The sequence below is a fragment of the Cnephaeus nilssonii genome (assembly GCF_951640355.1).
Source record: "Cnephaeus nilssonii genome assembly, chromosome: 2".
Lineage (NCBI taxonomy): Eukaryota > Metazoa > Chordata > Mammalia > Chiroptera > Vespertilionidae > Cnephaeus > Cnephaeus nilssonii.
This window is the reverse complement of record NC_137073.1, coordinates 15,216,545-15,231,966: the sequence shown is the minus strand read 5'-3', so window position 1 is coordinate 15,231,966 and position 15,422 is coordinate 15,216,545. Positions and strand designations below refer to the sequence as shown.

At 47.9% G+C, this 15,422-nt stretch overlaps 1 protein-coding gene across 1 annotated transcript in view; it reads left to right on the top strand.

The window, feature by feature from the left end:
- Positions 1-15,422, top strand: part of PRSS27 (serine protease 27) — a 30,701-nt gene that overhangs the window by 10,342 nt on the left and 4,937 nt on the right. The window lies entirely within an intron of this gene.

Sequence of the window (15,422 nt, the reverse complement as noted above, 5' to 3'; positions counted from 1 at the left end):
TTTTATGATCTTGATAAGCCTAGAACAGTGGTCGGCCCCGATTTGCCGCTCTGTTGACTAATGAGTTTGCTGACCACTGGCCTAGAACATTCTTAGTTTTGGAGATTCCACTACATGCCATCAAACATGAGCATGCACCTGTCTCTACAGAGTAAATGCAATGGACCAGTAACCATATGCTTTAAGTTGCAGTTGGTTGGTGGACACAGTTATGTTTTAGAGATAGTAAACATCTGTTCTTTTCAATTTGGCAGCTCCCTTTTCCTATTTTTTGAAATATATTTTATTGATTTTTTTACAGAGTGGAAGGGAGAGGGATAGAGAGTTAGAAACCTCAATGAGAGAGACACATCGATCAGCTGCCTCCTGCACACCTCCTCCTGGGGATGTGCCCACAACCAAGGTATATGCCCCTGGCCGGAATCGAACCTGGGACCCTCCCCCCCCCAGTCCACAGGCCGACGCTCTATCCACTGAGCCAAACCAGTTAGGGCTCCCTTTTCCTATTTGAGAGCAAGAATAATGTTCCAGACTCAGACACTTTTGTAAGCTCTACTGTGATGTAATACTGAAAGGCTACAATAGGCTGAAACGCTGGTATTCTCACTATATGACCTCCCCATTGCCCCTCAATATGATCTCCATTGTACACACAAGAAAGCCACACACAGTCTTCCTCTGGGTGCAGAGGACTGTGACTCACAGTGGCTGAAGGAAAAGAACATGACTGTATTATGGTGACTTCATTATTCTGGAAAGCACCTGCCCAGGATGACAAAGGATGGAAATAACCTTACTCTTTCACTTCAGAAAAGTCCATTTAAAAAACCACATGACTTTTCAGCAGGTAGCACCAAATAACTGTTGAAGCTCCAAGACTCTTTAAAACCCTTACCTCACATGACAACTCCTAAATTACTATGACTTACAATCCTAAACTGTATCATGCGATCTTGGCCCAATCCTAATTAAGTCCTGCATCAAAAGGCTCACCTTAAACCAGACCCCAGAACCTCAGTACCTCGACTTGGCCCTTTCCACCCCCACTCAAGAACTCTCTCAAGACCGTGCTCTCCCTGAACAAGGGAAGCAACAAACTCAGTTTTGTCTTAGCAACCGGTTGTTTGGATGGTATTTTCAGGGAGCCAGCCTCTGACAAGGGGAACAGGATCCAACAGTGGACAGAGTCCATCCGGTTGAATGCAGCGCTGGAGTACAGCTCCCTGAACGCGTGGCCAACAAGGAAGAACAGGGCACACCTGTCAGGGAGGCAGCCAACAGCGTCTGCTGCAGAAACCAAGCTCCGTCAGGGTGAAATGCCTCGCCCAAGGTCACCCAAACAGTCGGCAGAGGGCCTGTGAGGAGGATGCAGGTTTCCGGACCCAACTCCCTGGTTTTCTGCGGCGGCGCAGGGCCTGGCCCCCTTCGGCATCCGCAGCAGAAGCCTGGGTAGCTTCCTCCCCTGATCTCCTGGGCGCTGCTGCCTCGGGGTGACTCAGGCGGAAGTGCCTGGGCCCCGTCCCTCTTGCACTCATCCAGCCGGGCTTAGGACCGGGGAAAACACAAGCCAATTGCGCGGTGATTAATTAACTCCTGCAATTAACGACCTAGACTTGCTCTGGATCCCCAGGCAGCGGAAGTGTGGTCACTGCGCGAGGGCTGCCAGGCAGGCGGAGGGGCGAGCTGCCTTCCCGCCACAGAAGCTGCTGGGTGCGGGGTAAGGACTAAAAGCTGCGTGGGCTCCGCGACTACGAGGGGATCGGTGGACCGAGAGCCTGGTTTTCCATCCCAGAGCCCTGCAGTGGGGACCGCCCCTCCGCGCCCCGACACCCAAGTGGAGGGGAGGAACCGCACAGCCCAGGGCCTTTGGTGCTTGCTGGCTGCGTGTTAGCCTGTGTCTGTCGCCCCCCGGTGGCCGTTGTGAGGAACTAGAGCCTTGGTTCTCCCCAGTGAGCCCTGTTCCTCCTCTTGACCTGGAGTTTCGGTGAGCACTTTAGACCCATCAGTAAGCAAAGTATGCCTGGCTGGTGTGGCTCAGTGGTTGAGCGTGGACCTATGAACCAGGAGGTCACATGCCCAGGTTGCAGGCTCGGCCCCCAGGCAGCCGAGCAATGATTCTCACCATTGATGTCTCTCTCTCTCTCTCTCTCTCTCTCTCTCTCTCTCTCTCTCTCTCCCCCTCTCCCTTCCTCTCTGAAATCAATAAAAACTTTTTTTTTTTTTTAAAGAAGAAGTAAAGTATGAACCATGCATGCAAGGAGACAACAGTGTGCTGGAACCAGCTTGTCAGGAGTCGCTAGAACTCAGAGTTAAATTTTCAGAATTTTGCAAGCTGGATGTTAAATACATTCATTATCTTTTTATTTTTTATTGAATTTATTGGGGTGACATACAGGTTTCAACTCAATAAAACATCATCTGCACTCTGCATCCTGCCCCCATCGCCCCAAGTAAAGTCTCTTTCCCTCCCCATTTTCCTTACCCTTTGCCCACCTCCCCCTAGCCCCCACCCGCCTTTCCCTCTGGCTATCACCACACAGGTGTCTATGTCTGTGTGTAATGGATATATGTCTTTTGGTGAATCCCTTCACCTTCTTTCATCCAGTCCCTCAACCCCCGTCCCCTCTGACAGCTGCCAGTCTGTTCCATGCATCCATGCCTCTGTTCCTATTTTGTTCTTCAGTTCATTTTGTGCCTTAGATTCCATATACACGTGAGATCATATGGTATTTGTCTTTCTCTGACTGGCTTGTTTCACTTAGCATAATAATCTCCAGCTCCATCCATGCTATTGCAAAAGGTAAGATTTCCTTCTTTTTAAAAAATATATATTTGTATTGATTTTAGAGAGAGAGGAAGGGAGAGGGGGAGAAAGAGAAACATCCATGTGATTGGTTGCCTCCCATGCCCTGACCAGGAATCGAACCTGCAACTTTTCAGCGCACAGGAGGATGCTCAACCAACTGAGCCACACCAGCCAGGGCTAGATTTCCTTCTTTTTTACAGCCACGTAGTATTCCATGGTGTAAATGTATCACAGCTTTTTTTATCACTCATCTCCTGATGGGCACTTGGGCTGTTTCCAGATCTTTGGCTATCATAAATAACTCTGCAATGAACATAGGGGTGCATATATTCTTTCTGATTGGTGTTTTGGGTTTCTTAGGATATATTCCCAGAAGTGGGATCGCTGGGTCAAAAGGCAGTTCCATTTTTAATTTTTTGAGGAAACTTCATGTTGTTCCCACACAGGCTGCACCAGTCTGCATTCCTACCAACAGTGCACACGCGTTCCTTTTTGCCATATCCTCACCAGCACTATCTTTTTAAAGCCATTGTTAAAAATTGAATTATATAAACCTACAATTAAGTTATATTAAAAGCAAGGGTAGAAAATATTCAAAATTCATCACTTCCTAATTATTTTGCTACATTTTACTATTATCCACATTCTTGAGATGTTTGTGTCTGTTATAGCTATATGCTGGAAATGCTATATAATGGTTTGGTATGGTACATTTATTTCCAATTCTATAGTCAGTGACCATGTTTGTAGCTTGACCTGATGGGAATATTTACACCATAAAAATTGGCAATCTCTAGAAATCACTCCCCCACCTGCACAGATTCTGTTGTTAAACATTCACCAGCACCCCAGTTGAGTCAGACAATGGTTTGGGTGGAGCTCTTTATTAAGCAGCCCCTCCCACCGGCACAGGTCCTGACCATGGTGCTCAATAAAAGTTTGAGGAAGGGAGGCAGGGAGGAAATTATGTGTTAAACAGGGCCCTCGGTCAGTTTACTTCAGATCAGCTTGCTTAACCCTGCCTGACCCCGACTGTGACTTTCACCTGCCCCTTATCTCTCAACTCTCCTAACAGCCCTCATTGCAAGGTCTTGAATGCCAACAATTGAAAGAGTCCCTGGGGAGGGTCAGCTAGAGGAGGAGTTTGAATTGTAGGTGACATAATCCAAACTTTGCTTCAGGATGAGAATCAGACCTGTATGCAGGACAAGTTGAGGAGAAGAAGGAACGGAAATAGGGAGACTGTTCAAGACTGTTCTTTCAAGACTTTGTTCAGCACTCACTGTGTGTCAGACCTGTGTAGGGATGGGGCTGTATAGCTTAATTTAAACCACAATCCATGGCTCCAGGGAGTTCAATTTTATGGGGTGAGAGATCGTAAACAATTACTACAAATGTAATAAGTGGATTGAAAAAGGCAGGTCAAAGTGTCAATGGTGAGTCATTCTCTATGGAAGAGGCAAGGAAGCTGTGACCCAGCCCCAACAAGTGGGGCTTGTAGGCAGAGGAAAGTTGTCAAAAGAAAAGAGTGATGATCTCAGGCAAAGGCCCGGGATTAGAGGCCCGGTGCATGAATTCGTGTATGGGTGGGATCCGGCCATCCTGGCCAGGGGGAGGGGACATGGGCGGTTGGCCGGCCTGCCTGCTGGTCAAACTCCTGGTCCAGGGGACAATTTGCATATTAGCCTTTTATTATATAGGATATACACTGAGTGGCCAGATTATTATGCATTCAGAGATCATAATAATCTGGCCACTAAGTGTATATGAACCCAATATTGGAGCACCTAAGTATATAAAGTAAATATTAACAAAACTGAAAGGGAGAAATAAGCAGCAATACAATTATAGTACAGGACTTCAATATTCCACCTTCAACAATGAATAGATCATCCAGCCAAAAAATCAATAAGGAAAGAGTGGACTTGAATAACACTATAGACCAAATGAACCTGACACACATATACAGAACATTCCATCCAAAAGCAGCAGAATAGACATTCTTTTCAATGCATCTGGAGCATTCTCCAGGATAGATAATATGTTAGACCACAAAACAAATACATTTAAGAAGTTTGAAATCATATCAAGTATCTTCTCCGTCCACAATGGGGTGGAATTAGAAATCCACAATAAGAGAAAATTTTATAAATATGTAGAGACTAAACTGTAGGCTCCTGAACAACCAATAAGTCAAAGAACAAAATCAAGAGAGAATTCAAAAAGTATCTTGAGACAAATAAAATGGAAACACACACACCAAGACTTATGGGATGCAGTAAAAACAGTTCTAAGAGGAAAGTTGACAGTGATAAGCATTAAGGAAAAAAAAAAAAAAAGATCTCAAACAAATGACCTGAAAAGAAGAAAAGTTGCAAGACCAAAGTTAGAAGGAGGAAACAAATAGAATAGGAATAAATGAAGTAGAGACTAAAAATACAATAGAAAAGGTCAACATTTTCTCATTTCAAATAAAATATTTCATTTCAAATATTTTTATCTTTGAAAGATAAAATTGACAAACATTTTGCTAGACTAACCAAGACAAAATGAGAAAGGACTTGAATAAATAAAATTATAAATATAAGAGCAGACATTATAACTGATGCTACAGAAATACAAAGAATTATAAGAGAGGCTATGAACAACTACATGCCAACAAATTGTATAATCTAGGAAAAAATGAATAAATTCCTGGAAACAATCAAACTACCAAGACCGAATCATAAAGAAATAGAAAATCTGAATGAATAAATAACAAGAAGATTGAAGCAGTACTACTACTACTAATAATAATAAAACTCCCAATAAAGAAAAGCCCAGTGCAAAAAGGCATAATGGGGAAATTCTTCCAAACATTTAAAGAAGAATTAACATGAAACTGTGTGAAATTATTCCAAAAAATTGAAGAGGAGATAACACTTCCAAACTCATTTTACACGGCTAGCATTACCCTCACACCAAAGCCAGATAAGGACACTATAAGAAAAGAAAATTGCAGGCTTATCTCCTTGAACATAAATGCAAAGACTAACAAATACTAGTAAACCAAATTCAACAGTACATTAAAAGGATCACACGCTATGACAAAATGAAATTTTTCCCTGGGATACAAATAAACATTGCGTTAACAGAATGAAGGATAAGAATTATATGATCTTCTCGATCTATCTATCTATATATAAAAGGTTAAGTGACCTACCATCTGTCCGTCCAACCGTCCGACCGACCGGTACATATGACGTGCACGGGCAATTTAAAAATAAACGTTGACTCGTGCATGCGCGATACATATAAAGCTCTCATTGGTGCCAATCGCATGCATGTGTTTCTCAAAGCTCAAGTATTAACAGGATCTGCGGGAGGAGAGGTTGTTCTGATTCCAAGAATTGATTTTTCCCCGTCTGACACTGGCCTCCCATTTAAATTAATTCAATGACAGTTTCCCGTGATGCCAGCATTTGAGATGACTATTAATAAATCACAAGGACAAACTCTAGACAGAGTAGGAATATCCCTACCTGAACCCATTTTCAGACATGGTCAGTTATATGTTGCTTTCTCTCGAGTTCAAAGAGCGTGTGACATTAAAGTTAAAGTTATAAATACTTCATGACAAGAGAAATTAGTCAAGCACTCTGAAAGTGTTTTTACTCTTAATGTGGTAGACAGGGAGATATTAGAATAAGTTTAATCAATTTATCAGTCATTTTTTTTTATCAATGTTGTTTTTATATCATGTTTTTGTTGTTTATATTTCATGTCTGTGTTGTTGCTGTATCATGTTATTGTTTATTAATAAATTTATATATTATTTTCATATATATTTTATCTCTGACTTCTATTATAAAGGGCAAATAGCGATATTAAAATATTTCTTCTAATTAATTTCCTTTCAATGTGCACGAATCCGTGCACCAGGCAACTAGTTATTTATAATAGCCACGATATGGAAGCAACCTAAGTGTCCATCAATAGATGAATAAAGAAGAAGTGGTACATATATACAATAGAATATAACTTAGCCTTAAAAAAAAATGAAACCTGCCATCTGCAACAACGTGGATGGATCTAGAGGGTACTGTACTGAGTGAAATAAGTCAGACAGAGAAAGACAACTGCTGTATGATTTCACTTATATGTGGAATCTGAAAAAAATAACACCAAAATAAATGAACAAACAAAATAGAATCAAACGCATAGATACAGAGAACATTGCCAAATGCGAGGGGGATGGATAAAAAAGGAGAAAGGATTAAGAAGTACAAATTGCGCCCTAGCTGGTTTGGCTCAGTGGATAGAGTGTCGGCCTGTGGACTCAAGGGTCCTGGGTTCGATTCTGGTCAAGGGCATGTACCTTGGTTGCGGGCACATCCCCGGTAGGGGGTGTGCAGGAGGCAGCTGATCAATGTTTCTCTCTCATCGATGTTTCTAGCTCTCTATCCCTCTCCCTTTCTCTCTGCAAAAAATCAATAAAATATATATATTTTTAAAAAGTACAAATTGGGCCCTGGGCCAGTGGTGCTAAGTGGTTAGAGTATTGGCCCCCCACACTGAAGGATCACAAGTTCAATTTCCTGGGTTGCAGGTTTGTCTCTGACTCCTATCGGGGTGTGTGTGCCAGAGACAACCAATTGATATTTCACGTCAATGTTTCTTTCTCTCCCCATCTCCCACTCTCCCTCCCACTCTTTCTAAAAACAATGGAAAAATATCCTTGGATGAGGCTTTAAAAATAAATAAATAAATAAATAAATAAATAAGGTACAAATTGGGCTCTGGACATGTGGTTCACTTGTTTGGAACATTATCCCATACACCAAAAGGTTGTGGTTTCAATTCCTGGCCATGGTACATACCTAGGTTGTGGTTTGATCCCCAGTTAGGGTGCCTACGAAAGGCAAAGGATTATATACCTTCTCTCTCACATCAATGTTTCTCTCTCTCCCTATAGATTAAAAAAAAAGTACAAATTGGTATTACAAAATAGTCATGGGGATGTAGAGTATATCATAGGGAATATAATTAATAATATTGTAATAATTATGCATGGTAGCCGGTTTGGCTCAGTGGACAGAGTGTCGGCCTGCAGACTGAAGGGTCCTGGGTTCGGTTCCAGTCAAGGGCCCATACCTTTATTGCAGGCTCGATCCCCGGCCCTGGTTGGGGCTCATGTGGGAGGCAGTCAATGTGTCTCTCTCACATTGATGTTTCTCTCTCTGTGTCTCTCCCCCTCCCTTCTGCTCTCTCTAAAAATCAATGGAAAAATAATTGCCTTTGTTGTTGTTGTTCATTTCTTTGTACTTACCCAGATTTTCCAATTCTCCACAAGGTCAATTCCATTAGAAAATATCACTTCCTTTTTTCTTCTTCTCTGCTGTATCCCTCCTTGAGATCCCCATTTCTCTTCTCTCTAGAATGTCCCTTTAGATGTCATCCTTGGAATTTTATCTGTCTTTCTCCTGGTCTAAACTCTCTGTTGTTGGAGAGAGAGAGAAAGAGAGAAAAATTAATTTGTTGTTTATGCATTCATCATTGTTTCTTATATGTGTCCTCACTGGAGATTGAACCCACAAGCTTGGTGCATTGGGACAACACTCTAACCAACTGAGCTACCTGGCCAGGGCCCTTTCTCCTGGGTTAAATTCCCTATGTCCTCGGTCTCTTGGCTTCTCCTTCTTCATTTACATCTTGTTTTGGTGGAGCACATCATCCCACAGTTTCGTCAGACTGAAAAGAGTGCCATGGCAGAGGGCATGATGAGGACCATGTCAGCATTCCTGTCTCTGTGTCAGTGTCCCAGTGAGGATGGATTGCCCTCAATGCTTGTGGCACAGCTGTCATTCCAGAATCTCCCTTTATCAACATCCTGGAGATTCCCTTCCCTTCTTCTCTGTGTTCGATCTGTTTTCTACAGCCACGTTTTCTGCTTCCTTGGTTTATTCCTTCTTTAGTCAGAAAACATCTTTCCTCGAAGTGGCTTCCCAAGAATGGTGCATGGGAGGTCAATTTTTTGATACCTCCCACGTCTTAAAATGTCTTTATTTCACTCTACACTTGACTGAGAGTGCGCTGCTTACAGGATTGCAGCATCTTTCCCTCCGCTTCCTTTCTGTAAACAAACTCTGTCCTGTGGCCACATGGTGGCCATGTGACCAACCTGGGTTAGTCATAGGGCCAGGAGTCAAGCTGGGCCAGTTAATGTCCTTCCCTGAGACTGTTCTTTCTGAAGGAACAATCTTTCTACAGACAGAGGAGAGGAGCTCTGGCCCCCTTAGCTGGCATTCCTTAACGAAGGGACTCCAGCAGCAGCCGCGTTCCCAGCTCCTCCCAGCTCTGAGAGAGAGGCAGGGCGTCCTGGGGGTGAGAAGGGAGGCGGTCAGAATCATCCTGGGTCCTGCAGCTCTTTCTTCAACTGGGGAATCACCGGACAGTCCCACCGACTGGGTCCCCCCAACTAGGACCAAAGGCCCCATGAACACCTGTTGTGCTTCATGAGTCTAACTTCCTGTCACCTGTTTTTGAAAGAAACCCACAGTACTGCAGAACCACTCCTAGCTCGCCATTGCTGAACATCCCGCCACTTTTCTTTTGGATTGCTGCTGTTCCTTTGAAATTTAATTTCTTTTCATAGTTTTTATACTTTTACAAATCTTCATGCCTGTCCTTTTAAAATTTGCTCTCATAACATGAGCATTTTCCATATTTACCCAATCTTCATGGAAATGTCATTTTTATACATTCTTTTCAGAGGGTTTTTTATTTTATTTGTCATCACCCAACTAGTGTTTTATTCCTTTATTTGTTTTTGTGTTTTTGTGTTTGTTTTGCAAATGTGAGGAACCTGGCCACTAACATCTTTGGCCACAATCCTTTTTCTATTTTATTCCTCTTAGGCTAGACTTCCAGCGGTGAAGTCATTGCGTCAAAGGAAATAAATATTTTTAAAAGCTGAAGCCACAGAGTGGCAAACTGATTTACAAAAGGGCTGTGCCAGTCACATGCCCACCAGCTGGCCCATTTCCCAACAGCCTTGCCTAATAGCATTCCTCCGGTGCTATGCTCACTCTGTAGAGAACTGGCAAGTCTTTGCCATGGTTTTGATTAGCATTCATTTAACTACTGAGGCTGAACATTTCTCAGTAAGTCTATTAACCAAATTGGTTTCCTCTTTGGTGACATGTCTGCATGCTTCGTTCATTTCACCTTTAGGGTCTCAGTGTTTTTCTTACCAATTTCTTGAGTACTCTGCTACATTTCCTGTAAATATTTTTTCCTATGGTTTGCCTTTATATCTTGTAACCAATTTTCCTTCCTCTTCCAGAGTTGATCAATGTCCACTTCTATTTTTTTTTTAAGGGATTAACTTCTTTAAAACATATTTAAGTTCTTGAATCCCTCTGGATTCCAATCCTCCTCATTTGATTGGTGGGCAGGGTGAGGCATGGACCTGGCCTCCTGCCCACACTGCACTGCTGCAGGTTCCTGGCTCAGCCTGAGGCTGCAGACAGAAGGCAGGGCAGTGTCGGGTTCAATCTGGGCTGCTGCTTCTCTAGTCACTGGACGATGGGGGTCCTCCGAGTCCAACTTCCTCTGGCATCCTCACTTCCTGACCACATCTTAACTTCTGTTGCTTGTGTGATTTTAAGGCAGAGTTGTCCTTAGAAGAATTGGCTTTAAAGGGCGGGGGTTGCCGAAACCGGTTTGGCTCAGTGAATAGAGCATCGGTCGGACTGAAGGGTCCCAGGTTCATTCCAGTCAAGGGTTGCGGGCACATCCCTGGTTCCCTGGTAGAGGGTGTGCAGGAGGCAGCTGGTCGATGTTTCTAGCTCTCTGTCCCTCTCCCTTCCTCTCTGTAAAAAATCAATAAAATATATTTTAATAAATAAATAAATAAAGGGCGGGGGCGGGGGCGGGGGTGGGGATGGGCGGGGCAGAGAAAACTGAGAAAGGTGCCTGAGAGGAAGCCGTTGGGAAGAATCTGAACCTCTGAGATGGGGCCAGGTGCCTGGAGAAATGTGGTCCTGGACGTTTTGAAACACTTCCCACAGTTGGTGATTAGACATTTTCTCCCTCACACCTTAAGCTGTTTGGCTCACCTCGCTGTTCCCCATTACTGGAACAGTGTCGGGCATCAAATGTGCTCAAAAAATATTTCTGGAAGGAACAAATGAAGGGACGAATGAGTCTGGAATCCTTCCTCCCACACCCTGCGCTCCCTCGTTCCCTGCAGCTCCCACAGGGAGCCCAGCTCGTCCAAACAGCCCACCCACGAACTCCCGGGGCATTGCGGGTGGGGTGCGGAGGAGGAGCCGGGGAGGCAGGGAGAGAGAAGGCGGGGCAGTCCCTAATTGAGGGTGCCTCGTCCAAGGGGTGGAGTGAGAGGCGAAAGAGATCGCCCCGCCCCGCCCGCACCCTGCCCAGCCAGCCCGCAGTGCCACTGGCGTCCACTAGGGGGCTGAGCCGCGCTGACCAGGAGCTCCCGCCAAGGCCAAGGTTGAAGCGGGGGTCGGGGAGGCCCCCCACTATCTCCTGCGGCGCCCCACAGCACACCCAATCCACACGCATCCATTGCGCAGGCAGGGAAACTAAGGCAGTGCTCTGCCTGCCGACCGGCGCACCCCACCACAGGCCTAGCGGGGAGCACCGGACCCTGCCCAGGGCTGCGCCCCCACCCTGACCCCGCGGCCCGGGCGGGGACTGGCCACCCCAGCCCCGACCCCGGCTCTGACGTCAGCCCCATGTGCCCACAAACTTCCTCCTCGAGCTGCTTCCTCCCTTCGGCCACACGTCCCGGAGCCCAGCCGGCCGGCCGCACCCAAGGGAGGGGCGCAGGGGAAGGTCATCCCGCTGGCCCGGCCTTCCCAGAACCAGCTTCCGCCCCGCCCGCCAGAACCCCCGGGTTCCAGGAAGCCTCCTCCCCCACCCGGTCCCCGGTCGGTCGGGAGAGGAGGGTGCAGCCCTGCGAATGCGAGCTGGGGCCACCCTGGGATGTGTTTGGGACAACAGGTTTGGGTGGGCGCTTCTGGGACCCAGTTTCCTGGGGAAGGCGGGAGCCCGTGAGAGGCACTGGGGTCAGGTGGGGACACCCCAACCACGTCTGGACTCCTTCCCCCGCTGTTCTTTGTTGCAAAAGTACAGGTGACCTGGACTTCTCTCTGCCAACCCCCTCCCCCAACCCACCCCCATCCCCACCCCACACACACATTAATGTAAGCCCCAGCCTGGACTCTGGCTCACTGATGCCTGGTACATAGTAGGTGCTCAATAAATATGAATGAATGAACAAATGGATGAATGAAACAGGGGAATTCTCCTGGGTGGATTGCAGTCAACTTGCCTATGTGAGAACTGTGGTCAGTTGCGGGGTGTTTGTGGTCAGTTCAGGGTGGCAGGCAGAAAACCCAGGCCACAAGTGCCCACATGGGACAGCCGCACCCCTACTCCAAGACCCTAAGGTGTTAGGGTGAGGGGTTTGGTCTTTGGGGATTCAGGGGGTTCAGGGCCAGGTCATGGAGGAGTTGGGGTTCTGGAGTGCCTCCTTCCTTCCAATAGGAGCTGGGCAGGCTGGGCCAACAGGTTGGGTGGCATAGCCAAGCTGACACTCACCTTCAGCATAAAACCCCACTTCATGGAGGCCAGTCCCTCACACTAGTGCTCTCGGAGATCCCGTCACTGCTGCCCCCCACCTGGCGCCCCAGCCAGGCCTGAGATCATGAGGCAACCGCCAGCTGTGGCCCTGCTCCTGCTGCTGCTGCTTCGCTTTGGTGAGTCCTGGGTGTTGCAGGAAGTCTTTCCTCCCCTCCCAGAGGGACCTCCGCTGCCCTGCCTGGAGCTCTAGCTAAGCCCCACTCCCTGGCCAGGCCTGGGGCTGCAGCAAATGGCCCCCTTCCCTGCTCTAATGGGGTGGGAGGGGGGCTCCCAGACAGGTGGGAAAGTCTAGATGTCCCACCTGGGGAAGTGAAGAGGGGAAGGTAGACATGGACAGGGCCTTTGCTCTCCTCCCCCCACTTGTGTCTCGCACTCACTGGCCAAGCTCTGGGCTTGTTGTCTCTGCTTCTTCTCATCTGGCCTCTCCCTATCCTGCATATGAAGACACAGGCTGCATGAATACAGGACCTGAACTCAGGGCCCCTGAGTTCCAAATCTCTGAATGGCCATCAGCTGGGCCCCCAGAGGGCGGAGCTGCCGCCTGAGCCTGGGAGCCCCAGGAAGCTGGTGGAGATTAAGTGGGGAGCCAGGGATGCGGGCTCCTACTCCCACTAGAGAGAAAGGGTATGGGGAGAAGCAAGCCTTGCATCCCTGGACCCTCTTCCAATCCTGGGCTAGGTTCAGCAGGTGCCAGCCAGGGAACCCCACCTGCCAGGCCCTTCTGGTGGGGCGGGCTACTCTCTACGAGGGAAATCTTCCCACATTCCTGGGCTAGCCCGGCCAGTCCAGCCACCACCTCACTTCCCTGTCCTCACATCACCTCCCCGGGCCAGGCTGGGTCATACTAGGCCGCAACTTGGCCATGGCTCCAGGCTCCCCACCAGGGTGGCACTCGGGTATGGAGGGCCAGCCACTCTTGGCCCCCAGGCCTCCACTTCTGGCCTCCTGGCATAAGAATAACAATATCCTTTGAGGGAGCCCAACTCCGTCAGGCGTCAGGCAGTGTTAACACAGTGATGGCTCCTGACGGGTTGAGTAATCAAGGTCAATGCTAGTAGAAACAGAGGCCTGCATTTGACTCACAAACAGCTGTGACCAGAGGCCTGACTTCTTCAACACCCTCCTCACCCCCACCTCTAGCTCTTCCTCCTGGATCTGCCATCCCCACCAACCAAGCCCCCCACCAGCTGCAGGAGCATGGGGGGCCCTGGACCCAGACAAGGGGCCTGACCCCATGGCCAGCTCACCCAGCCCCTGACAGGACACCCACCCTGAAGAGCCCAGGTCCCCACCCCTTCCTGGTCAGCCCAGCCCCCGTAGCCACTCTCCTTCTGTCCCTCTATATTCCCTGGGCTCAAGCCCCTGGATGTAGGCCTTCAAGGAGCTCCTGGGCTAATAGGTGAGGTGAGCAATTCTACCTCCAGGGTGAGCAAGGTGGGCCGAGCTCTGTGAGGCCTGGAGGGAAGACTGAGCGCTCAGGAGAGGGAGTCAGGCTTCCCAAATGCTAGTGCAAGCAAGAGAGCTGCCCAGAGGAGGTGGCATTGCTTTTATGCCTCAATCTGGAGTAGGACCTGTAGGATTTGAACCTATAGAGACCAGAAGTAAAGGGCCTCCAGGAAGAGATGTGTTGTGAGCAAACCTTCAGAAGCCAGAGGACTCAGTGGGAATGAGAAGCAGAGTTGCATTAGGTTGGGGTGAAGAAGTCTGCAAAGCCTCAAAGGGGTCCTGCCAGGCCACCGGCATGCACACTTGATCCTGGGAGTGGACCCTGGATCCATCTGCATGTATGGGAGGGGGGATGGCTATGGGGAGAACCAGGACAGAGCTCTGAAAAAATTCCCACAGGGAGGAAACAAGCCTGTAGGTACATTAGTGCTGGTGAGTAGATGGGGCTCGGGGGTGAGAGTGGGGGGTGGGGAACTGGAGCATCATGTGCAAGCAGAAGCTTCAGGCCTTAGAAAGAGCAGGGGGTCAGGTGTTATCAATCTAACTAAATTACATTGTGCTAAGATGAGGGAGCTACAGGGAGCAGCAGTCCCAGAGGATATTTGTACTTTCAAAGGGCAACTTGTAACACAAGTCCATGAGCAGAACGTCCAGGATAGACTTCCTGTTTCATTCACTGGACCAGGCCGGTCTCACTTTTGCCCTGGCACTTCTTCTTGGTACCCCTTTCTACTTTGAAGAATGGTCAGTCCTGCCTGTACCTTCTCAGCCCCCACATGTCTATCTCCTCTTCTTGCTACATCCATAGCTCTCCCCGCCTCCTGCTCACTGCGTCATCCAACCCCAACACCTCAGCACTGGAGAATGCACGCCTTGGATTAGGTTGGAAGACTGGGGATACCATAAAAATAACACGGGGTCGCCGAAACCGGTTTGGCTCTGTGGATAGAGCGTCGGTCTGCGGACTGAAGGGTCCCGGGTTCGATTCCGGTCAAGGGCATGTACATTGGTTGCGGGCACATCCCCGGTAGGGGGTGTGCAGGAGGCAGCTGGTCGATGTTTCTCTCTCATCGATGTTTCTAGCTCTCTGTCCCTCTCCCTTCCTCTCTGTAAAAAAATCAATAAAATATATTTTAAAAATAAATAAATAAATAACACGGGGTTCTTCTTGGGCACCCCATGGAGGTGCATGGCTCAGCTCTATGCTTCACGTCCCCCCCCCCCTCCCACAGGGGCCTCTCACCTCCAAGGGGCTGGTTACCATTCTGATTAGAGTGAGGACAGGTTCAGTAGCAGCTTCCCCACCCTCCATGCCCTGAAAGAAGTTGAGACACAGGAGAAATTCTGAGGGCTGAGGTGAGGAGAGGCTGTCCTGAGCTACTCACCCCAGCTCTGGTCAGATTTGTCCCCAATGAACCAAATATGCTAGGGGGAGGGTCTCTCTCTCTCTCTTTCTCTCTCTCTCTCTCTCCCCCTCTTTCATCTCGAGGCAGGTATTTCCAGATTGTTGCTGGCACTG